Source organism: Taudactylus pleione, unplaced genomic scaffold (assembly GCF_031769625.1).
Source record: "Taudactylus pleione unplaced genomic scaffold, aTauple2 ptg000320l, whole genome shotgun sequence".
NCBI classification, from domain to species: Eukaryota; Metazoa; Chordata; class Amphibia; order Anura; family Myobatrachidae; genus Taudactylus; species Taudactylus pleione.
In genome coordinates, this window is record NW_028284721.1 from 861,880 (window position 1) to 888,486 (window position 26,607).

Below are 26,607 nucleotides of genomic sequence, written 5' to 3' on the forward strand. Positions count from 1 at the left end.
AATTAGCGCAAACAAATTATACAGACACAAGGTACAGTTGTTACATACGCACGTGCTCTGGGTCCAGATCCCGGCATCAAAGATGAAACCTCTGTCAACAGCAAAGCAAGAAGACTAGCATCTAGTTTCAGAGAGCCTGCATATATACTCTTACAGAGATAGGCAATACAATAGAACAGTTTGGCATGAGTCCATTGGTTCTTCTTCCTGGTTCTTCTGTTACAGTACAGTTCATAGGTCAGTTCGTATGGTCACATTCCAGCCTCCAACAGCTCTTTGTGTCCATTTTCCTGCTGCATAACAAATTAGACTGGCTGCATTACAGGATACATTTCAATGCCTAACTCTCTATGATCCATAACTTGCAGACACATGTTGCGATTTCTTCCCTGATGGAACCGGAAATCTGCAAAGACACAGTGGTTTAGAATGACACCAAACACGGTCTGCTTATCATGCAATAAATCTTACATATCAAATAGCATGTATTTCACAACATTACTGATAATGAATAAAACCTTAAATATTAACCTTAATGCTAGGGAACCTTTTTATGTAAGTGTGCAGAGTGTAAGTATTGGGGTATTGAGAAAAGACGCTAGTTAGCATTGTGTGACTACGTGTTTTGTGGAGTAAACCATGGTACGTGTTTTGCAGGGTTGATCATATTATATGTTTTAGCAACTGTCTGTATTTATATAATGAGGACTTTTAACATCTTTCTATTGCGTGGGAATCATACAATGCTAAATAATAGCATCGCCATATGTACTTATAATGGGTGAGATTCGCTAAAATGGCAATAGGCGGCCAGTCGCAAAATGGCGTCTTGTTGCCATTCGCAAAATGGCGTTGTGCAGATTTAATTTTAAACCGATTCTGTCTTAGCCAATTATCCGGCTTCGACAGAGGATGGAGAGTATGGCCGATACAGTAAGAGAGGATGGAGAGTATAACCAATACTGTGAGAGAGAATGGAGAGTATAACCAATACTGTGTGAGGGAATGGAGAGTATAACTAATGCTGTGCGAGGGAATGGAGAGTATGGCCTCTACATTGTGAGGGGATGGAGAGTATGGCCGCTACAGTGTGAGGGAATGGAGAGTATGGGCGCTACAGTGAGAGAGGATGGAGAGTATGGCCGATACAGTAAGAGAGAATGGAGAGTATAACCAATACTGTGGGAGAGAATGGAGAGTATGGCCACTACAGTGTGAGGGAATGGAGAGTATGGCCGATACAGTAAGACAGAATGGAGAGTATAACCAATACTGTGTGAGGGAATGGAGAGTATGGCCGATACAATAAGAGAGGATGGAGAGTATAACCAATTCCTGTCTGAGGGAATGCAGAGTAGAGCCGATACAGTAAGAGAGAATGGAGAGTATAACCAATACTGTGTGAGGGAATGGAGAGTGAGGGGATGGAGAGTATGGCTGCTACAGTGTGAGGGAATGGAGAGTATGGCCGCTACAGTGAGAGAAGATGGAGAGTATGGCCGCTACAGTGAGAGAGGATGGAGAGTATGGCCGATACAGTAAGAGAGAATGGAGAGTATAACCAATACTGTGTGAGGGAATGGAGAGTATGGCTGCTACAGTGTGAGGGAATGGAGAGTATGGCCGATGCAGTGTGAGGGAATGGAGAGTATGGCCGATACAGTAAGAGAGAATGGAGAGTATAATCAATACTGTGTGAGGGAATGGAGAGTATGGCCGATACAGTAAGAGAGGATGGAGAGTATAACCAATACTGTGTGAGGGAATGGAGAGTAGGGCCGATACAGTAAGAGAGAATGGAGAGTATAACCAATACTGTGTGAGGGAATGGAGAGTATGGCCGATACAGGGCCTGATTCAGAGCCGCTCGTAAGCGGCCGCTCATTCGCTATGAGCGATGTTTGCACAACTGCGCATGCGTATGGGTCATAATGCGCATGCGCAAACCAGCCATTGCGGTTGGAAATCAAGCACTCGCAAAACAGCGAGGGGCTGCTAATTTGATTGACAAAATGTACCGTTTGTGGGTGGTAACAGGGGAAGGTGCTTGAAAACGGGGGAGTGGAGATCCGAACGCAGGCGTGCCAAATGGAAAAAAGGGCGTTTAAGGGGAGTGCATAATTAGTAAAGGAGCGTCATCCGTCATCCACGTCAATTGGTTGTCTTTTAGCCTGAACTGCTCGCAGTGATTGCAGTAGGAATAACCTACCACAAGCACTGCAAGCAGTTCAGATACCTTTCGATGTACCCGATTAATCAAATAAATACCGGAGATGACGTGTGATGCGAACAGCAAAGGGGCGTCTTTACAAAATAGCGAGTGCATTTTTTGTTCGGTCGCTCAGACATAGAGGTGTCATCAAACCGCAATGAGCGAGTGCTCAATTTAAATAGCCGGCCCCTTTTTTGGAACGACCGTCCACAAATAGCATCCGGCTCTGAATCAGGCCCACAGTGAGAGAGGATGGAGAGTATAACCAATACTGTGTGAGGGGATGGAGAGTTTGGCCACTACAGTGTGAGGGGATGGAGTGTATTATCTCAAATTATCATTTCAAATGATTGATTACATGTAAAAATGGAGGGTAAAGAAAAGGAAATACACATAATATACACGTGTATCAAAACATGTAATTACATGAAATTGATTTAATAATTTTGTGTGCCTAGCTGCCCTTTTTCGTTACCTTGGGTGCCCAGTTCGGGGACACCTCTCCCTCCATTCTTGATTCTCCTGTTAAAAAATGACTGCTCTCTCTGGGTACCTGTAGACTGGTGTCTGAAATTTACTCTAAATGCACATTCTTCTAATGGCCTCGAGCAGTCTCTAAGGCCTAGATGAGAAGCTGACTTGGGGACTTTTTCATGCGAACAGTGGACACTTATGCTTGGTGGCACTTGGGATGCTACTGCCTGTGTTCGCTACCAGCAGACACATTTTTTATTTTTCACAGATATTTTACATTGTTTAGTCTCTTTAATATGGGGATTTGGGCAGATTCCAAATATTGTAGATGTGGGTCAGCTGAGGCGACTTGCTGGCACCTCCTTTGGGAGTGCCAGGCTGTGCACCTTTTTTGGAACCAGTTGTGGGACTGCGTCTGTATTACTCTATTTGCTTTGCCCCCCCTTGACCCACTTACATGTCTGTCTGGTTTTTCCCATGAAGAATCTGTTGAAGCCGGATGATTGGCTGAGACCTAAATTGTAACAATAATATCTGCACGACGCCATTTTGCGTCATCCACACGACACCATTTTGCATTCTCTACACAATACCCTGTGTACAGCGCTGTTATGATTAGCGTTGTGCATCTGCCACTGCCCCAGGTTTAAAGTCCTCATTATACAAATACGTACAATTATTACTACATATATTATGAACAACCACACAAAGCACGTACCATGGTGTAAACACGTAGACGCACAACGCATACTGGCGTCTTTTCTTAATATCCCCACACCGACACACTGCATACTTACACATAAAGGTTCCCTAGCATAAGGTTAATATTAGAGGTTTTACTTATTATCAATTATGTTGGGAAATGCAGGTATTTGATATCTAGGGTTTAGTACATGATAAGCAGAACATGTTTGGTGCTATTCTAAACCACTGTTTATTTACAGATCTCTGGTTCCATCGGCAAGGATATCGCAACAGTCTGCGAATTATCGATCAGAGAGATAGGCATTGAAATGTACTCTGTAATGTAATGTTTATTAGCCAGTTTAGACTTCTGCGGGAAAATGCACACAAAGAGCTGTTGGAGGGCTGAACTATTACAATACAAACTGGCCTATGAACTGTATCGTAACAGAAGAACCAGGAGGAAGAACCAATGGGATTATGCCAACTCGTACTATTATATTGTCTATCTCTGCAAGGGTACATATGCAAGCACTCTAGATCTGGTAGTTAGTCATCTTTCTTTTTCTGTTGGTGGAGGTTTCATAGTTGATGCCGGGAAATCTGGATCCAGCGCGCATGCGTATGTATCGACTGTACCTTGTATTTTGTATAACCTTTGCGCTAATTGTGTTATAGATCAAGGCGTTTAACTATATGCTTTTATGTGAATAATATCTTTTTTGTGCTTTGGAACCACAATCAAAATCTGGAAAGCAATCACTTCTTATGCGTACGCAATGCTAAATAGCGACTTTAGGGTATAGTTGGGGGCTCGTAGAGTGAGATCATGCTGCCAATTTACACGGTAACCAGGGCCGGTTCTATGATTACGCAAGGTACGCGGCCGCGTAGAGCGCCACATAGTGAAGGGCGCCGCGGCCACGACCTTGCGATTAATTAATTGACTTCACCACTACTAGCCGGCACCCAGCATCGTTGAGGCTGACCGCGGGCAGACTGTGTCACTGTGACACAGCTGCACCGCGGTTCCAATGGGTGGCCGTCTGATGGCTTGTGTGCAGTGATGTCACGCCGCAAGCAAGGTCGCAAATGGCTGGCGGGAGGAGAGTGACAGCTGTAGCCTGTTTTTGAGAAGGATCATGTTCCTTCTGCAGGGCAGGCTGAGACCGCCCGTCCGGACTGCCAGTGACGCGGAGGGGGAGCAGTGCAGCCAGGTCGGCCCTTTAATTACGCAGGGCACATTGAGGGGAAGTAGCCGCAGGGTGCAGGCAGTCTTCAGCTGCTCTCTTCATGCCTGGCGCCGGGAGACAGGTAAAGGATGCACCCGGCCCCCTACTGCTCAAATTGTGTTTGGTTTACAACACAAAATAAATATACAAGGAAGGACACACACTCCGTTTGTCTGCTCGATATGAGACAGGCTCCGGATCCGAGTCCTGGATGGGGGAAGTGAGAATCTCCCTCTGTTCCGTGTAGCAGCAGATTTAGATTAACCCCTGCATTGCTGGAACTGGCCACTGTAGATACTGTATGTATCTACAGTGGCCAGTTCCAGCAATGTAGGGGTTAATCTGCTGCTACATTATCTACAGTGGCTAGTTCCAGCAATGCAGGGGTTAAACTGCTGCTACACAGAACAGTGGAGACACTGAGGCAGATTCTCACCTCCCCCATCCAGGTCTGGGCACATGCAGAGACGTGAGGTGCCTGGCTGTCACTAGTCTACACAAGCTACTTTTCTGAAACAGTAATGTAATGCTCTCCTGGATGGAGCATGGAAGGAGCTGCTGGTAACTTGCTTGTCTCACTAGCTGCTCCTAATGCACTGGGGAATGGGGAGGCACAGCATGCATGCACAGACACTAGCAGGAATACCTCCATTATACACAAACCCCCTCCTCCCAGCCTGTCACCACCTGCAGAACAGCAACAGGTACCTGGAGCCTTCTCCCTGCAGTCTCAGCCCTATTCCTGATATGCACTCTAACTCTGACTCCTACTTCCCCTGATCACCTGCATGACATCACTCAGAAAGCTACTGATTGGCTGTGACCAGTGTCAGTCTGGCTGAGGGGTATCCTACATATTACAACTTGCATGCAGCTAAAAGCTCCTACACCACCACCCTGACACCTCTATACCCACCACTACCGCTCTGCACTATCTCCCTGACCCCTCCATGCCCACCTCTACCTCTCTGCACTATCCCCCTTGCCCCTTCATACTCTCCTCTCTCTGCCCTACCACCCTGACCCTTCCATACTGTACCTACTACTAGGTATCTGCACTGCTCCCTGAATCCTCCATGCCCACCACTGCCTCTCTGCACCACCCCCCTGAGCCCTCAATATCTGCTTCTATCTCTGCACTACTGTCCACACCCCTCCATATTGTACCTGTCACTATGTACCCGCATTTCACCCTGAATCAGTCTCTATCTATCTAATCTTAACCCGAGGGGGGGGAGGGAGTAGGCAGAATTTTACCTAGGGTGCTGAGAAACCTTGCATCGGCCCTGACTGTGTGTGAGAGTGAATGGGTGACTGTGTGTGAGAGCGAATGGGTGACTGTGTGTGAGAGCGAATGGGTGACTGTGTGTGAGAGCGAATGGGTGACTGTGTGTGAGAGCGAATGGGTGACTGTGTGTGTGTGTGTGTGAATGGGTGACTATGTGTGTGAGAGAGCGAATGGGTGACTGTGTGTGAGAGCGAATGGGTGACTGTGTGTGAGAGCGAATGGATGACTGTGTGTGAGAGCGAATGGGTGACTGTGTGTGTATGGGTGACTGTGTGTGAGAGCGAATGGGTGACTGTGTGTGTATGGGTGACTGTGTGTGAGAGCGAATGGGTGACTGTGTGTGTGTGTGAATGGGTGACTATGTGTGTGTGAGAGCGAATGGGTGACTGTGTGTGTATGGGTGACTGTGTGTGAGAGCGAATGGGTGACTGTGTGTGTATGGGTGACTGTGTGTGAGAGCGAATGGGTGACTGTGTGTGTGTGTGAATGGGTGACTATGTGTGTGTGAGAGCGAATGGGTGACTGTGTGAGAGAGAGAATGGGTGACTGTGTGTGAGAGAGAGAATGGGTGACTGTGTGTGAGAGAGAGAATGGGTGACTGTGTGTGAATGGGTGACTATATGTGTGTGAGAGAGAGAATGGGTGACTGTGTGTGAGAGAGAGAATGGGTGACTGTGTGAGAGAATGGGTGACTGTGTGTGTGAGAGAGAGAATGGGTGACTGTGTGTGTGTGAGCGAGAATGGGTGACTGTGAGAGAGAGAATGGGTGACTGTGTATGAGCGAGTATGGGTGACTTTGTGTGAGAGAGAGAATGGGTGACTGTGTGTGAGAGCGAATGGGTGACTGTGTGTGAGAGCGAATGGGTGACTGTGTGTGAGAGCGAATGGGTGACTGTGTGTGTGTGTGAATGGGTGACTATGTGTGTGAGAGAGCGAATGGGTGACTGTGTGTGAGAGCGAATGGGTGACTGTGTGTGAGAGCGAATGGGTGACTGTGTGTGAGAGCGAATGGGTGACTGTGTGTGTATGGGTGACTGTGTGTGAGAGCGAATGGGTGACTGTGTGTGTGTGTGTGAATGGGTGACTACGTGTGTGTGAGAGCGAATGGGTGACTGTGTGTGAGAGCGAATGGGTGACTGTGTGTGTATGGGTGACTGTGTGTGAGAGCGAATGGGTGACTGTGTGTGTATGGGTGACTGTGTGTGAGAGCGAATGGGTGACTGTGTGTGTGTGTGAATGGGTGACTATGTGTGTGTGAGAGCGAATGGGTGACTGTGTGTGTATGGGTGACTGTGTGTGAGAGCGAATGGGTGACTGTGTGTGTATGGGTGACTGTGTGTGAGAGCGAATGGGTGACTGTGTGTGTGTGTGAATGGGTGACTATGTGTGTGTGAGAGCGAATGGGTGACTGTGTGAGAGAGAGAATGGGTGACTGTGTGTGAGAGAGAGAATGGGTGACTGTGTGTGAGAGAGAGAATGGGTGACTGTGTGTGAATGGGTGACTATATGTGTGTGAGAGAGAGAATGGGTGACTGTGTGTGAGAGAGAGAATGGGTGACTGTGTGAGAGAGAGAATGGGTGACTGTGTGTGTGAGAGAGAGAATAGGTGACTGTGTGTGAGAGAGAGAGAGAATGGGTGACTGTGTGTGAGCGAAAATGGGTGACTGTGAGAGAGAGAATGGGTGACTGTGTATGAGCGAGTATGGGTGACTTTGTGTGAGAGAGAGAATGGGTGACTGTGTATGAGCAAGAATGGGTGACTGTGTGAGAGAGAGAGAATGGGTGACTGTGTGTGAGAGCGAATGGGTGACTGTGTGTGTGTGTGAATGGGTGACTATGTGTGTGAGAGAGCGAATGGGTGACTGTGTGTGAGAGCGAATGGGTGACTGTGTGTGAGAGCGAATGGGTGACTGTGTGTGAGAGCGAATGGGTGACTGTGTGTGTATGGGTGACTGTGTGTGAGAGCGAATGGGTGACTGTGTGTGTGTGTGTGAATGGGTGACTACGTGTGTGTGAGAGCGAATGGGTGACTGTGTGTGAGAGCGAATGGGTGACTGTGTGTGTATGGGTGACTGTGTGTGAGAGCGAATGGGTGACTGTGTGTGTATGGGTGACTGTGTGTGAGAGCGAATGGGTGACTGTGTGTGTGTGTGAATGGGTGACTATGTGTGTGTGAGAGCGAATGGGTGACTGTGTGTGTATGGGTGACTGTGTATGAGAGCGAATGGGTGACTGTGTGTGTATGGGTGACTGTGTGTGAGAGCGAATGGGTGACTGTGTGTGTGTGTGAATGGGTGACTATGTGTGTGTGAGAGCGAATGGGTGACTGTGTGTGTATGGGTGACTGTGTGTGAGAGCGAATGGGTGACTGTGTGTGTATGGGTGACTGTGTGTGAGAGCGAATGGGTGACTGTGTGTGAGAGCGAATGGGTGACTGTGTGTGAGAGCGAATGGGTGACTGTGTGTGTGTGTGAATGGGTGACTATGTGTGTGAGAGAGCGAATGGGTGACTGTGTGTGAGAGCGAATGGGTGACTGTGTGTGAGAGCGAATGGGTGACTGTGTGTGAAAGCGAATGGGTGACTGTGTGTGTATGGGTGACTGTGTGTGAGAGCGAATGGGTGACTGTGTGTGTGTGTGTGAATGGGTGACTACGTGTGTGTGAGAGCGAATGGGTGACTGTGTGTGAGAGCGAATGGGTGACTGTGTGTGTATGGGTGACTGTGTGTGAGAGCGAATGGGTGACTGTGTGTGTATGGGTGACTGTGTGTGAGAGCGAATGGGTGACTGTGTGTGTGTGTGAATGGGTGACTATGTGTGTGTGAGAGCGAATGGGTGACTGTGTGTGTATGGGTGACTGTGTGTGAGAGCGAATGGGTGACTGTGTGTGTATGGGTGACTGTGTGTGAGAGCGAATGGGTGACTGTGTGTGTGTGTGAATGGGTGACTATGTGTGTGTGAGAGCGAATGGGTGACTGTGTGAGAGAGAGAATGGGTGACTGTGTGTGAGAGAGAGAATGGGTGACTGTGTGTGAGAGAGAGAATGGGTGACTGTGTGTGAATGGGTGACTATATGTGTGTGAGAGAGAGAATGGGTGACTGTGTGTGAGAGAGAGAATGGGTGACTGTGTGAGAGAGAGAATGGGTGACTGTGTGTGTGAGAGAGAGAATGGGTGACTGTGTGTGAGAGAGAGAGAGAATGGGTGACTGTGTGTGAGCGAAAATGGGTGACTGTGAGAGAGAGAATGGGTGACTGTGTATGAGCGAGTATGGGTGACTTTGTGTGAGAGAGAGAATGGGTGACTGTGTATGAGCAAGAATGGGTGACTTTGTGTGAGAGAGAGAGAGAATGGGTGACTGTGTGTGAGAGAGAATGGGTGACTGTGTCTGAGAGAGAGAGAGAGAATGGGTGACTGTGTCTGAGAGAGAATGGGTGACTGTGTGAGAGAGAATGGGTGACTGTGTGTGTGAATGGGTGACTATGTGTGTGTGAGAGAGAGAATGAGTGACTGTGTGAATGGGTGACTATGTGTGTGAGAGAGAGAATGGGTGACTTTGTGTGAGAGAGAGAGAATGGGTGACTGTGTGTGAGCGAGAATGGGTGACTGTGTGTGAGAGAGAATGGGTGACTGTGTGTGAGCGAGAATGAGTGAATGTGTGTGTGAGACAATGGGTGACTGCTGTGGGTATGTAAGACAACGTCTGACTGGTGTGTGTGACAATGGGTGACTTCTATACACCTTCATAGTAGCCATATCTATCCTCAGTAAAAAAAAGAAAAGGCGGGTAGCTGCTTTTGGAATAATTGCCGTGCGCATGCGCGCCTCATCTATACACTGGAGAGGGGATCTGGGGGCATGCCCAGTAGCTCCCGGAGTGCTGGGCATGCATCCAGTGTGACAAAAATGGGGTTTGGCTCATGGATATGGCTTTTTCCATGAGACCACGGCTCATTAATTTTTTCTGGCATGGGCAACAATATGCCTGGGGGCGCCAAAAAGTATATTCGCTTACCAAAAAATTTGGGCTAGGGCCGGCCCTGACGGTAACACACAGTTATCGGTCTCTCATCAAAGGGTGGAGGCACCATACACAGGAGAGAAGGCATTGCCTTTGAAAACCTGCTACCAGTTGATGCTGAGAGACCGCTATCCATTATTGTGTGAGTTCAAGGAGCACTGATTAGAATCCAAGGACAAAGAAGGAAAAAGTTTGTTTTCCTTTGTTGATAAAGTTTTGTGATAAAAGGGGAAGTTGCACAATAGCATATGCATATTTCCTGTATTGCTGCCACGTGTTCAAATGGTCATTGTATGCATAGCGTAATTGCTTGTTAAACCTCTGTATTATACTGCTATATTAAGGGAAAAGGTTCTATTTTCTGCACAGAAAAGATGTATGTAAATTGAAACGTGTGATTGTGAAGGCTACTGTCTGTTAAGCCTAAATAGTGGAGGTTACTGTCTGTTAAACTTCAGTGTAAACTCGGTAGGTGCCTGACGGGGCCATACAAACTACTGGGCCAGTGTACAAAGCAGGGGGTTTCTTGGTCCGGCACCCATTAATCGCAAAGTCCATTGATCAGTTAGGTTCTTTGGGCAATGCGATCGAACTGCATGGTTATATAAACCGTGATTGTGAATTGGGTTGTTGTGGGAGTGAAACTGCTGGCAAGGTTAGGAGTTATTGGAACTTCTAGATGCTACCAGTGGGAGTAAACTCAAAGTAGAAGCGAGCGGCGGAAGCTCGGGTTTTAATATCGTCGCAAGTAGATTCATTTTCAATAGGTGGTTATTCTGCTCCTCATTATACAAGCCGACTGTAACACCAGGAGGGTCTGCTGTGTATAACGGGAGGGAGTGCGTGAACGTAGCTCACTGAAAATCGTTCACCAATCGAATTTCTCTAGAAATTGCTAAGTGTTTTCTCAGATGGGTGCGAAGCAATCTCTAGTAATGGTCAATGATGTGCTGCTGGTTAAGGGCCGCTTGGGTTGGCCAGGAATTTTATGTTTAGAAAGTATGCTGCATACGCTACAGCGTACTGTGACATATGGGTCAAAATGACCAAGAAATGTAGAACACCTTTTCCTAAGATTGGTAGCTTTGATTCGGAGGTTCTGAACAATCTCAGAGACAGTATATGTTTAGTGAAGTCTCTGAAGAAAAAGGTAAAGTTTAATGATTGCTTGAAGTTGTGGCAGCACGAGGGGAACATGTGGCTTAGTGGTGTGCACGCAACGCAAACTAGCGTTGCGCGCATGACGCAAGGGAGTGCGCATGCAAATAGCATTGCTTGCGTGCCTCAAAGTAGTGTGCACACACAGCAAGGTAGCATTGCAGGAGGTAATGTTAGTAGCTCACGTGCACCACCACGCCCTATGCGGATGGGGGTGAAGGTACAGTCGATCTAAAAAATCATAAAAATGTAACAAGTAACTTGTACCATCTCCTAAGTAACTATAAGGAACATGTTTATGATGCAGAAGATGAACCTGTTGTGATGTCCATTCATTCCCATGTTGCACAAATGTTAAATGTACCACCACAGCAAGCACAGGTAGCTGCCCCACTAGTACCAGAAATGGAGGTAGCCCCACCAGTGCAGGAAGTATTAACACCCGCTGTAACAATAGCAGAGATTGCTAATACCATATGTAGTAGCAATAGGCTGAACCATCAAACAGGTAGTAAGGTCAAAGGTAGCAGTGTGGCAGGCATCCATCCCATCCGGACAATAACTGTTCCCAATGGGAATCCGGATGCATATGGTGTAGTGGCCACAAGGAATGTAGCGATGCATTGTCCATGGTCAAGAGCAGAACTACATTCCATAATGACAGATTTCCCCTACCCTAGGAAAGAACTAGCAAAGTGCCACAGATTTGTAAAGGATTTAGGTAATGCTCATGAGCCAACCAATAAAGATTGGTGAGTGGTATTATGGGCATGTTTTCCACACAATACCAATGTGAAAAAGTTTATCACGGCCTGTGTATTGGATGGAGATAGTCCCATAACTGATGAAGGTAATCAGGACAATATAAGCCACATTGTCACCCAATTGGCTGTATTTTTCACATTGTTAACTGGAGTAAAATCATCACGATTAAACAGAAAGAGAATGAGTCTGGAGCAGATTATTTTACCAGAGCACTGCAGACTATTACCCAATACACAAGCATAGAGGATATAAAAGACAACACTCATCACAGGGAAATGACAATCACAGTGCTTATGAATGGTCTTAAAGACACTCTAAAGGCCAGGGCTCAGACCTCACTTCCTGGTTGGAGGGGAGTTATGGTAGACACACTCAGGGAATCTGCAATTGAACATGACAAAAACATCTTTAGGAAGAGAGAAATGCAGAGTGAGAAAATAATGGCTGTTAGTATTCAAGCTCTGGAAGGAATGCAAATAATACCACAGCACTCTTATCACACTCAGCCACAATACACTCATCCCATACAACCTCCAAACCCTCATCCCTATACACTACCACAATCTTTCCTCATTCCCCAACCCACACAACATTTCACAACACATCAACCACGAAGGTGTTATATATGTAACAAGGAGGGCCACATAAGTTCTGTAAGGCCAGAAAGTGGGAAACGCCAAACCAGGGAACATCGAGATATCCACAGAAGTGGCACCCACAGCAGTCAGGACAATTCCAGCCATCACCTGCTCACGTCACAGCAGTGAATGCTTTGTTGGAAGAAGATAGTCAGCTCTAGGGGTCAGGTCACACCTATAGTCTACAGCAAGTAACTGGGGGTACTAGGGAAGAACCTGTAATGAGGGTTCATGTAGCTGGCACTAAACATTCTTTTCTTGTAGACACAGGGGCAACTAGATCAGTGATAAAATCTCCATCTAATTTACAGATGACCTGAAACACAACACCAGCAATGGGTGTAATGGGTAAAGTGCAACATTATCCTTTAACCAAATCTGCAAAGGTTACTATCGGTTAATTGCATACCAGGCATTCCTTTCTCCTGGCAGCAGCGGCCCCTACTAACCTACTGGGAAGAGATTTGTTATGTAAAATGGGATGTGTCATTTATTGTACCCCTGATGGTATATTTTTAGATATCCCAGAGAGAGTTGCGCATGAGGTGAGGGATATATTGGACACTCCCCAAAGGTTAATGTTTCACTCTACTGTTTCAGATCAGAATCCATCTCAGGTAGAGCAGATGTTATCTCAAATACCAGGTTCACTTTGGACCAAAGATGGACCTAACCACCTCATTTTAAACTCCACCACTACCAAGTAGATAAATCACTTTTGTTTGAACATCACCAACTCCAATAAACCAGGAAGTTGGGAGGTGACTGGGAATAACCAGACGATGACCTTCTCAATAAGAACTGATTATGAGCCTATAAATTTTGAACTGTTACGCACAATTAGGTTAAATGGGACACTTCCGGTATCGGTATACATTAAGTGACACCAAAGAAATGGTTGACAGAGTACCAGAAGGGTACTGTGCAAGGGTTATACAACCAGAAATGTGTATTAGCCAGATGGGAGAACCTGAGATAGGTTAATTTGTTAGGGAAATGTGTTGGATGATCATGATGCATTCTATTCCTTATGTTCTCCCCGATGTATATATTATATGTGGAAGGAAAGCGTATAAATGGCTCTCTCCGAGTTCTGAAGGTTTGTGTTATCTGGGAAGAGTACTCCCAGAGGTTATAACCCTTACACATGATGAAATGCATGGTATTCATAAAAACACACCATCGCCATATCTTCACACACAAAAGAAATATGATACGTGATGTACATAAAGCCACACAATTGATTAGTGAAACTGACTTTCAAGTTTTAGTCGCATTAGATCCCACCAGGATTGCTCGAGGTACACTAAATTTCAGATATATCCAAGATCTTGATAAATTAATAGATAATATCACCGAGCTGTATGATGATACATTTAGGTACACAGGTAATGAGTTACAGGCCTATAAGAAAGAACTTGTGCAACACAGATTAGTATTCAATTATTTAACAGCTGTCACTGGAGGGTATTGTGTAACTTTGGCCACCCAATTTGGTGTAAAGTGATGCACATATATTACAAATAATACTAGTGACCCCAAGGAGGTGATAGACCGGAAGATGGACGAAATTCTGCAGCTGAAATGGGAATTTCGGAAGAACCTTAATGCTTCAGTGGCTGAAGTAGAGAAGGTAGAATGGGTTTCATGGTTGAACCCAGTGAAATGGTTCTCCAGTCTAGGAGAGTGGGTCCAGGAAATGGTTGCTAGTATATGTAAACTCCTGATCATCATATTGGTTGTTATCATAGTAGTTGGCTTATGTGTCAAATTAGTTCCTACTGTGCTGAAATGTGGAAAATGTAAAGATAAGGTAAATCGAAGGAATGAAATTATGAAGGTGGTTAGAAGTAACAATATGAATACAATATGAATACAGAGGTAAATGAAGGACCGCATTACAACCCAGAAGTAGAATGTACCATCAGATGATGTATAAATATAGACATACATGAAATATATTATGAAATGTTATTTTAAACATCTTAAATAATGTAAGTCCCTATACCCTTTAAGACTTCCTTTATAGGTTAGATGCATCCCCACATCTTTCCCATGATCTCCCAAGATCCGCAGTGTGCGTATAAGGGTAGTTTTATATCCCTCCCAGAGACACATTATTGATGGTTTAAGAACCACCTTGTGCCTTTCCATAATATAATATTATATAAAATGTCATAGTGTAAGCCTAAATTACATTTTTAAAATCAGAGTGTGATAGCATGTTATTGGCTATCAAAGGGTGGACTGTCGAAACTGGATAATTGGCTGAGACAGAATCTGTTAAAATGAAAATCTGCACGACGCCAAATGGCAACACGATGCCATATTGCGAATGGCCGCACGCCATTTTAGCGAATCCCACAATATCAGTACATACGGCGATGCTATTATTTTGCGGCGTGTGATTCCCACTCAATAGAACAATGTTGAAAGTCCTCATTATATACATACATTTACTAAAACATAATATGAACCCTGCAAAACACGTACCACAGTGTACTCCACAAAAATGTAGTCGCACAATGCTAACTAGCATCTTTTCTTAATATCCTTACACTTACACATTGCACACTTACATAGGAAGGTTCCCTAGCATTTAAGGTTAATATCCATGGTTTTATTAATTAATTATGTAATAAAGCGACTGTATTTAAGATCTCAGGTTTAGTACATGATAAGCAGACCATGTTTGGTGCCATTCTGAACCACTGTTTATTTGCAATTTCCTGTTCCATCAGCGAGGAAATCGCAACATGCGTCTGCAAATTATGGATCATAGAGAGATAGGCATTGAAATATTCTCTGTAAATGTAATGTAATTAGCCAGTTTAGACTTGTTCTTCGGCAGGAAAACGGACACAAAGAAGCTGTTGGAGGCTGAACTATTACAATACAAACTGACCTATGATCTGCATCGTAACAGAAGAACCAGGAAGAACCAATGGGATTATGCCAACTTGATCTATTGTATTGCCTATCTCTGTAAGGGTATATATGCAAGCTCTCTGGATCTGTCATCATTTTCTTGCTATTGACAGAGGCTTCACCTTTGATGCATGAAATCTGGATCCAGAGTGCATGCGTATGTATTAGACTGTACTTTTTGTATAATCTGTTTGCGCTGATTGTATTTAGATCACAGCATATAACTATCTGCTTTTTGTAATATCTTTTTGTACTTTGGAACCACAATCAAAGTCTGGAAAGCAATTATTTCTTGTGCAACTTATAACGCTAAATAGCGTCATTTAGGGTGTATAGCTAATTCATACCCTGCTGGATCTATGGTCTACTGTCTTACTGGGGTGTGAATAAAGTGGGGTGTGAATAAAGTCCAGTATAAGTGCAGTAGCGGCGTCCCGCTCTGCCTCTGGGATCTTTGTACCTATCGGCAGGTGTGGATTGTCCTGCGGTTCTTTGCAGCTTTGGCCGTGATCCAGGTGTTAGCCAGATGTTACGTGACACCTCCGCGAGTCTGGCAGTCGTGCGCCCATCGATGTTCTTTGGTGGTGTGATGTGATGCGGAGAGCCACGTGCTGGGGTTGATCCACGGTCCCGTGGAGTCAATGGGTGGTATTGGGCACAGTGATGAGGCTGGTGAGGGGGACCCAGGGTTTGCCTTGCGGCGTGGGGCTGGATCCTCTGCAGCCTTTCTTTGTGGTGTGGTAATGAGTACAATGGTCAGAGTTCTGGTGGTTGGTGGGGTGTGCTGATTCACCAATGTGTTTCAGCACTGGTACCTTCTTTAAGTACCGGTAGGTACAAAGATCCCAGAGGCAGAGCGGGACACAGCTACTGCACTAAGTACTGGACTTTATTCACACCCCACATCATGGTTCAGTAAGACTGTAGACCATAGGTCCAGCAGGGGAACATGCAGGAGTAAGGACCTCTTCGAAAGGAGCCCCCTGAAAGGGTACAGCCACTCCCCAACCGAGGATCACAATACTTATCTACTAATCCCCACACCATATAATGGAACTACCTAGGGAAGCATTGTGCCATACCCAATAAAAGGTTGGATCCTACACTTATTGTCTGCCTCATTTGTATTCACCCACAGACATTATCTATACAACAGCCACATACCCACACTTCCATTTCCCCAACAGCCCCACATTTCCACTCCCTTCCTATCCCACAAACCCCCCCCCTTTTTTTTCACCTTCCCTTTCTCTCACACACACCCTTAGGAGCGCACGTGTACTACATATTCCTCTGTTTGGTCCAACAGGGACAGGTACTTGTTTTCACGCTGCTGCACCTACCATTTCCTCATCCCACCTCCCTCCCAGTCCCACCACACCTGTGAAGCGCAGACCACCCCCCCTTATTTAATTCATATTTCTGCAAGTGGTGAGCAAGTTTTTCTGTATTATTAATGGCATTAATGATACTTTGGAGATTAACTGTAAGGTTATGCAGAGGTATCTCAGTCACCTGAAATTCAAACTACATCTTCTTGTCTCTTCGCATAGAACACATTAGTGTTCTTCCACCTGAGGTGTGTAACATTAAATAAGCATCCAGAAAAAGGATTTGGTAAATTATAGAGGGAAGTTGTATTCATAACATGTGACTAGGCATACAACCTGAGGCTCTACCTCTATAAACTTATCCACCTCTTTATCATGCAATTCCCAGTTGCATACACTGGTTGGGTGTTCTAACTTACAAGGATCATATAGCTGTATTTGCTGAGGACATACTAATCCATCATCGGTATCAGTACATAGGGATGTCATGTGTCCTATTACTGGTGTCTATGTGTGTACCTCTCATCTGGGGAGTCCACAACTGAGTGCCTCCAGTAGTTGTCCACAAGGGATCTGGTAAGATGAAGTACTTACACATCACCTGTTTCTGTGTGACATTATACACATGAACTTCACCCGTGCAAAAGTTGTCAGTACACATCTTCTTTCCCTGAATTTGTATCCATAACAAGGAAGATATATTAAACATCCTTCTGTATACTTGTGCGTTACCTGTCATTAACTGTGTTTGTGCTTTGCCCTTTTGCATATTTTGATGCATGGTTCTGAGAGAACATTCAGTCCAATTAAACAGTTCAGAAACATTTGTCGACAGGTAAAGTGTGTTAAACAATCTATTGAACACCTGTAAATATTAATTATCCCATGATATACTGGCCTGTAATGGGGTAAATACTATAGGCATCCATGTAGCTTGCATTGTAACTAATCTTCTCATTTCTCCTGCATTACTCATTTTGCTGGCTAAAGTGTCTATATCTATACTATTAAGTAACCCTATACCTGTCCCTGATGCTCCTAGCAATGTATCATACCATTCTCTCTTTCGTCTGCTATAGCATTTTGGATCTGGGGGGAAAAATATTAAATTTTACTATAGTGGTTTGTCTTTGGGTACCCAAATTTACACAAGTGGAGGGAACTTGAACTAGTGAGTCATTCCTTATAGTGGGCTTGCTATTTAGGATATACATCCTTGTCATTATTACTGAATTATTTGGTAATTGCATGGTATTAGTGCAAACTAGCACTACACCTCTTTCTATAGTTGTTGGGCTTCCTATGGGTATACCAGGGTCCATACTATTGACACACTGAATACCGTGCCCACGTTTTCTTAAATCCTTTACAGCCCATAAACTTATCTGTACAATACTTAATTTTTATTCCACTTATGATAGTAATATTATCATGCTCCCTTGGTGCCCAATAGAGTTGCCTTATATTATATTGTCCCAAACTTTTTACATATATTGAACCTCATGACGAGGTTACATTAAATATGTGTAACAGGTAAGTCTGGTTACCATGGACTACCCTAGAGTACTCTATTTGTCCTCCTGTTGTCCCCTGGTGTGTGTGCAATACCCTTAGATTAAATATAGCCAACATGGTCACACAAAAAAGATTCATGATGGTGGTTCAATCTTGACCATCAACTTCTTGCAATGTGAGGCGTGTATCCATGTGCTCTTTCCTCCAATTTTCAAGTTTCAATTTTCCAAGTTGGTGTTGTCAGCAGAATCTGATATGGACCATCAAATCTTGGCTCCAGAGACTTTCTGACATGTCTCTTAGTGTATACTCAATCGCCCAGTTCCAATGCACACCAGGTAATGCTTCTGGGTCTGGAAGGGAAGAGAAAACTAAAGAATGGATGTTATTCACTTTATTACAAAGAGTAGCTACATAGTTGTTAAATCTGTATGCTTGTGCTGCAACAAATTGGGGAAATAACACCGTCTTGGGAGGTCCTAAGAATAGTATTTCATAAGGTGACAACTTATGTTTCTTACTGGGGGTGGTTCTTACTGAATATAATGCTATGGGCAATCTTGCTTGTCTGTGCCATCATTTTTTGTATCTTTAGTTTGAGGGTACCATTTAGTCTTTCTACACGCCCACTGGCCTGAGGCCTATAAGGGGTGTGAAAGGCTTGTACAATGCCCATATCCTTCATGATATGCTGCATAATTTCTCCTGTAAAGTGTGACCCTCTAACAGACTCTATAGTTTCTGGTATACTATATCTGCAAATTACTTCACTTATTAATTTGTTGGCTGTTGTTTTTGCAGTGGCTTTAGCAACTGGCCAGGCCTCTGGCCAATTAGAGAAGAGGTCTGTACAAATGAGGGCGTACTCATATATCCCCACCCTAGGCAACTGACTAGTATATTTGCAGTCTCTAATATGGGTATAATGGCTTTGGTGTATGCCTCTGTGGTACTTTTCTGGTCTGTGATGGATTGTGTTTCCTACAGACCTGGCATGATGCTACGTATGCTGTAGCTGCTGCATTAAAGCCTGGTGCTATCCAGTGCTGGAGCACCATGTTTACCATGGCCTCCTTTGAATTATGCACTGGAACATGGGCCAGCTGGGTCATCAGGGGATATAGAGCCCTTAGGAGGCACCACATGGTGGCTTTTGCCCAATGCATAGTAACACAGGTGACTCCCTCTTTTTCCCAGCCTCTTTTCACCTTCTGTGGCTTGTTCTTGAAACTGGTGTAATGCCTGTATGTCCAAGGAGTCTTTGTGTCTGTTTCTATACCATAAAGGCCTGGGATAGGTAACAGGGCAGCTTGCTTACCCACATCATCTGCTTTGGCATTCTCCTTGGCCTCAGCTGTTTTCTCTTTGGTGTGTGCTTGCACCTTTAAAATGGCTACTCTACTTGGAAACTGTAAGGCTGCAAACAACGATCTGAGCTCAGCACTCCCTACTCTTCCAAATAGGCCTGAAATCATGGGCCACACCCAAGGCGTACCTGGGGTCAGTGTAAATGTTTGCCATCTTATTTTCAGCCATTATACATGCCTCAGCGAGTGACCTCAACTCTGCTTCCTGTGCTGAGCAGGAAGGTAGGAGTGGTTGCTGAATCAATACCTCTTCTAAGATGGTGAATGCATACCCTGTTCTTGGGGACCCTTCATGATAATATCTAGAGCCATCTACAAACAATTCCCAGTCTGGATTAGATAAGGAAACATCTGTCACATTTTCTAGTTCCTTCATTTCCATAAGTTCAAGATAATCATGGTCAGAAAAATTTTGATTTGTATTTTCATCTGACTGTATTTGCACTACATTATCCCCCACATCACCCTCACTGCTGTGTTCCTTATTGCCATTACCTGGTATGTTTTCAACAGGTATATGTATGCCTCCCTCACTATTCCCGTCTTGAATCCTGTGTTGGAAGCAATGTAGTAGGATTCAACACTGTGCACCTCTTAATGGTCACATTGGTGAGGCTTAGTATGCCTACCTCATACTTGGTTAACCTGGCTGCAGAAAGATGCTTCGTTCTTGCCTGGTTAAGTATTTCTGTTACTGAGTGGGGAACCTATATTATCAATGAGTGGTCCAGCACTATAGGTACGTCCACCACCAACCATTTGTTTACCTCTCTTAGATCATGCACCATCCGGAATTCCTGTTTACCATCTGCCCCCACCTTCTTTTTCACTGGAAATATAGGGGTGCTCCATGAGGACCTGCATTCTCTTATAACCCCTTTTTTTCTGTTATGCAGCAATCTGCTGCTGTATGGCCTTTTCCTGATCTCTGGTCAGTGGGTATTGTTTAATCTTTACTGGCACTACACCTGGTTTTAAGGTGAATGTAACTGGTTGTACATCCAGTAATCCCACATCTGTTTTACCCTTAGACCATAATTTTTCAGGGACTCCTGAAAGCCAATCAGGGACCATTACTTCTATCTGTGTCTGATATTGCAGCAAATATATTGCTGCTAGCAGACATTGAAGATCCTGCCCTGTACTTCCTTTCAGTATTACATTACCATCCCTGTATTCAATGGTAGCTTGTAATTCATTAAGGATATCTGCTCCTAACAAATTAACTGGACAGGATGTGGAGGTCAGGAATTCTACAGGGACTTTAATTTCTTCTGACCCCTTCTGATACGGTATGTCCTGTTCCAGGAATTGTCTGATTTGTTACATATTTCTTGGGAACATCTTCTGCCCTTCAAATGGCTTGCGCCAGTGTCTATTATACAGTCAATTGTTCCCCCCCCCAGGTAGTGTCAATTGTATTATTCCCTTGGGACCTGAGGTATTAATAGTGGATTGTGGGAGACCTGACACTGGATAACCTATTTCCTATGGGATGTGCGCTGTTTGAACCCTTACTCCAAATTGCTCCCTTTTCTCTGCCTATTCCGTATATTTCTGACAATCCCTTTTCTCTGGTCTGTCTAGGCTTTGGTTCATTATAGGGACTATCCTGCATCAAATGAACTGTCACTCTTTGGACCTGAGCTCTCTCTCTCTTACTTTCCTTTTTTTTCTTCTTCCTGATCTTCTATACCTCTTAACACATCCAGTACAGCTGGAAGTGTCATGGTGCCTGCTTCTGGTCTTTTTGGATATAGTTCCATTCTCAAATTTTAAAGTAAGCCTCCCAAGAAAGCAGTCATAAGCAACCACTCATGGGTAGGATGTGACTGGTGTGTTTGATCAGAATAATCCTTCACTGTCCCACTCTCTGCCTACCTTCAGGCACAGCAGGCATACGCTGCTGTTGCTGCTCACACCACCTCCTTAACTTAGGAACAAAGAGTGTTCCTGACTCAGGAGTTTTTTTGTTATCTGCAGCTGGGACTGCCACTACTCCTGCTTCACCTATTGGCAGAGCTAGTATTTCTGTCAGGCTGCCTGCTCCCACTATCATCGTACATATTTCCTCCAAATTTGCCCAAGTAGCTCCCCAAATAGCTACTAATCTCTCCACATATCTGTGGAGGGCCATTGGATTCTTTCTGGTGTCTGGGGCTTTATTTACAATATCATTGATCTCTGCTGCTGTCCAGGGTCTATACTGATTTTGGGTTCTTACTCTTAACAAAACTGCTGAATTCTGGGTTTTTGGTTCTAACACCTCAATTGTAGTTACAGGATAAGCCTCTACAGATGTGTTTTGGTATGGGGGTGGACCTGTCCCTTTCTGAAAGTACATCTGTTCACTCCCACAGTGTTCCCAGCCACAAGGTTCATCATTATTGCCTGTGGCTTGCTTCTTGCACACCTGTGTCCTGTGTCTGTTTTTATTAACCGTCCAAGGCATTAAATGCCTGACCACCCTTGTATGGGAATAGGGCTGAAATTTCCTCCCGTATAAGGCAGTGGAGGAGCTTGTGGTGTAACTGGTGATAAGTGTGGAGGTGATGGATAATGAGGTGATCTGGTTAAGCCTTGTTGATCACACAGGGATCCCCTGGCCAGGGCACTTGATTCCCACAAAATGGGCAATTAGTGCTAGCATTAGGTACACATTTACCACATCCTGGGCATTTCCTGCCATCCCTTACTGGTGTGGTCAATGGAGCCAAACTTGGGTATTTTGGGCTTAAATCAGGGGCGGTTAGTGATGCCTGTTGATTTACAAAAGGGGTCACTGGGACAGGCCTCACAGTATTTGGACCACAATCTTCCATAAACGCAGTGTCTTGTGTTACCTCCTGTTCTTTATGTATTTATTTGGCTACCTTTAACCAAGCCTGTATTTGCTTGCCTACTTTCTTACACTTTATCCAAGCCTTGTTTTCTTTTGCAAAGGTTTCCCATCTTACAGGACCTAGGGAACCCACACTGGGCATCCCTGCTTTCTGTAGTATCTTTTGAATATCTTTAAGTGCACTTTTCTCCTCCCTGGATTTGACTAGATCCACAAGAGCACATGGTAATTCTTTTACCATGCCTGTACTGCCCTGATCCCTCATAATGGGTTTTATAAGCTCCTAGTCTTTCCTGAATCACCTGCGAAATCTTTTTTATTCAAAAGAACACTCGCTACTTATTCCTTAATTCTGCGTAATGGGTAACCATACAATACCTGTCTTATCAGCTTCAAATGCCTATCAGCTAGCAACCTCCTGATAACTGGACAGGCTACTACTGAACTATCCCTGCACAAATTACTGGGTAGCTAATTTATTAGTCCAGCCCAGTCCTGTATTCTGGTAGCCAAATATGTTGACACCCTATGAGGCAATTATATACCATAGTGATCCTCTTATTTATTACAGCTATTAGATCAGGACTTATAAATTATCTGGTTTTCTGTAATATCATTACATAAATACACCCCTCACACTTTAGTTATATGTGGTTCATATATCAGACTCTGGAGACCTGTTATCCCAGTCCTTAATTTCCAGAAACAATACAGTATTCCCAATGTCACTATAACACTCCCACAGATTATGACTCACTATTTTAACCCTTCTGGCATGCTACATAGATGAATAACATGTACAACCCTTCAGCCCCAGGCGCCCCTAGGGGTACCATCAAGGAAACATGAAGGACCCTATCCTGACTCAATGGACACCTTTCTCTGCACCCCTAAACACTTTTGTCGTGTTTAGGCGCTAGGTGTCACTTTTTACAGCTACTATAAGAGCAAGGAGAATGTCTCAACCCAGGGGTCACAGTTCTCAAAAGACAGGACAAACCTTCAGTTGCAAATGAGAAGTGCAGTCTTTGGTTGATTATTTAAAGATCTGGTTCCTTCATATAAATCTCATAGTTAGCACACATACAATCATACTCCTTTTACTCATCTTCAAGACAAGACAATTTATACTTTAAAAGAGCAGGTTTGTCATAAAATATATATTCATAGATCCCCGATTAGCCCATCCATACTGAACCCCATAATACTAATTAGGAAGTGCATAAGGGAGCATTGAAAAGCGCATATGCGCATTTGTTTTAAATACTCACCGATCGGGATTTGCTTCTGCAATTTCCAAATGTTCTGATAGTTATTGGTCAGTACTAGACAGGCAATTGGGGATCCCAGATGAGTCCCCCAGGAAATGTTGGGGTAATGAGGCTTCCTACCTCTGGATCACGGTATGAGAAACGCTGCTCCTGGGTTTATTAATTTTCCTTCCAGCTGGCTGGGGAGATAAGGAAAACTCAACACAGTGTGATTAATTCAGCTCAGCTCTCATAGGTACATCCTCTTTGAGCCGTCTTTTATAAGTTCAGAAAACTGCTGTTACAAACATTTGCCAAAAATGGTTTGACAGAAAAGAATACATGATTGGTTTAACAAGTACATAGGATGTGTCAGAGCATCTTCAGTTTTGTCTTTTCTTCAGTGTCCAGACTTAGTATCCTATTTTGAGAGCTGTCAGCTGTTCCCATTTATCAGCTGCTGGTCCGATCTCATGATATTTGTGGAAAGGAAAATGGCTTTTTCTCATAAGTACTGATGAATCTTACAGTATGTTTTAAATAAACACTATAAATTATTATAGACCCTCACATCAGTGTATGTAAACACTTCAGGAACAGGTTTGCACCACTCCATAACATGCCCATAAGACGCAGTATCTCAGTGCAGCTAAACAGCTCCCTCTTAATCACCGCCCAAGAACGTCCAATACAGTTTCAATGTACTTCTCCATTCATGCCTCTGAAATCGCAACTGTGATTCTGTATGAACACAATCGGAACGCCTGTGTGGTGCAACTTAGATGCATACGCAGTTTAAAAAATTACACGGCTACATCTGTCATCAGGCCCTTTAATTTGTGATCTCACAGAGTGCAGCTTTTTGCTTGTTTTTCGATGTATTGTTGGTTGGGACATTTCCATCCTATAAAGCTGCTGCTGGGAGGTGCAATTACTGACCAAATGATAAATTAGAGCATAGTATATATTTGTATATCTTATCCCTATCGCAACATCTTTGCAATGGCATGAAGCATTTGCATGTAAAAAAATTGATGGTTAAACTATCAATGGTTTGTTAGTGCACATTTGCAAAGGAGAGCTCTGCCGAGCTCTCACTGATAACACTTTCACATCGCTATGACGGGTCGCCCGGGATTTTGTTCATGCATCACATCGTTATTCCAGGTCGCAACCCGGGATTTTGTTCATGCATCCATCCCGGGCACGACCTGGCTGAGACCCCTTTCAGACTGGCGGCCCAACCCGGCTTATTGCCGGGTGGATGACATCACCGCCATCATGTGCTGAGCCGGCGCTTGAAGATGAGATCATCTCCAAGCGCCGGCTCTTCCTATGCAGTGAACGGGACCCATTCACACTGCATAGTGAGCCGGGATGAACCCGTGTTCAACCCTGCTCGCGACCATGTTTGAAATGCCAGTCGCTCGACCCGGCTTATTCAACCTGGCCTTTTCACACTGCACAGTAATCCGGGTTGCTGCGCATTTATGTTATGTAGAGCTTAACCACCATTAAACAACCTGTATAGAACCATTATTACTGCACCTACACAGAATACATTGCTATTTTCACAACATTAATATACATAGTATTGTAATATTATTACTATATTAAATATGTCTACAAAATGATTTTATACGGTATACACTTATACTATTATTATCAGAGGTATATGTTTACCCCACTGATCCTGCAACATTACCACCTTCAGCAAACTTTTACAAATACTTCACATGAACAAATAAATTATATTTATTGAACATTTTTAATACATTAATGTATAACGCCCCCTCCATAAGGTTGATATATTAGTGGGTGTTTTCCATGCTCCGCTGGATGTTGCAGACTTAATTGCAGAGCTCCTGGAGATATCACCGCTGTCTCTGGTGCATGCAACTCCCTCCATAACTGTTGAAGGAACAAACCCTACATATCAGTAACAGCATTCTTGATTATATCAATACCACATCAGTATAGACTACTTACATTAGTTGGTTCAATGGGGCTTGTTTTTTTTTAACCATTACATTACAAGTTCTCACAGAATGACACAAGACATTCTAAAAGCAGGGTCTTACTTAAGTATCCAAATACAAGAAACATCTGATCACTACGCTATTATCCATAAAGGAATTTAAAAACAGGTATAATAGAAAAAAACACAATTATTCCTCCCATAGGCCATCCTCCATCGGCTCATGCGCTCCGTAGATCACCTGGGCCTGTCTCCAACTCCACTTCTCTCTACTCCTCTCCTCCACCAGCTCATCCTCCTCTTCCTGAAACTTAGCATGTCAGGGTTCATGTGAAGTGCACAAATAAAAGAGGCAGGGTAGGTATTTAAGTTCGGATACAAGTAGAAACACATCTGTAAGGATAGATCCAAAGATCCACAATGCAGAGTTTTGCAAATTACAGGATATCAAGCTATGAAGGACTGGTTACATACACTCGTCATAAGGATGTCAGTGACTAGTACAGCACCTGACATAACAGAAGTTGCTTAATACAAGGAATGACCACACGCAGTTTGACGGAAGTTATATTCCTCAGAATGATGGACACATTATTAGTGATGGGGTCTATACATCAATCAGTCCCTGATGGCCCGATCTGATTTGTTCTTCGATCCGATTAGACAATCAGCTCCGACATGTGTGAGTACATGTATGTTTAATAAACTTTTACTTTGCACGGTGTGTGTCCTGTGTTTATTTTATATTGCTTTTTGCTGTGGAACTACAGGTACCACAGGGTCCGTAATGCCCCACATGCTGGTACTTGTGGTTCTCCAAGTATTGGCATGCAGGGGAGGCTTGCTGGGACCTGTAGTTCCACAGCGAAAGACAATATTATCTCATCTATTTTTTTATAACACACTACATTATCAACCCTGCACCC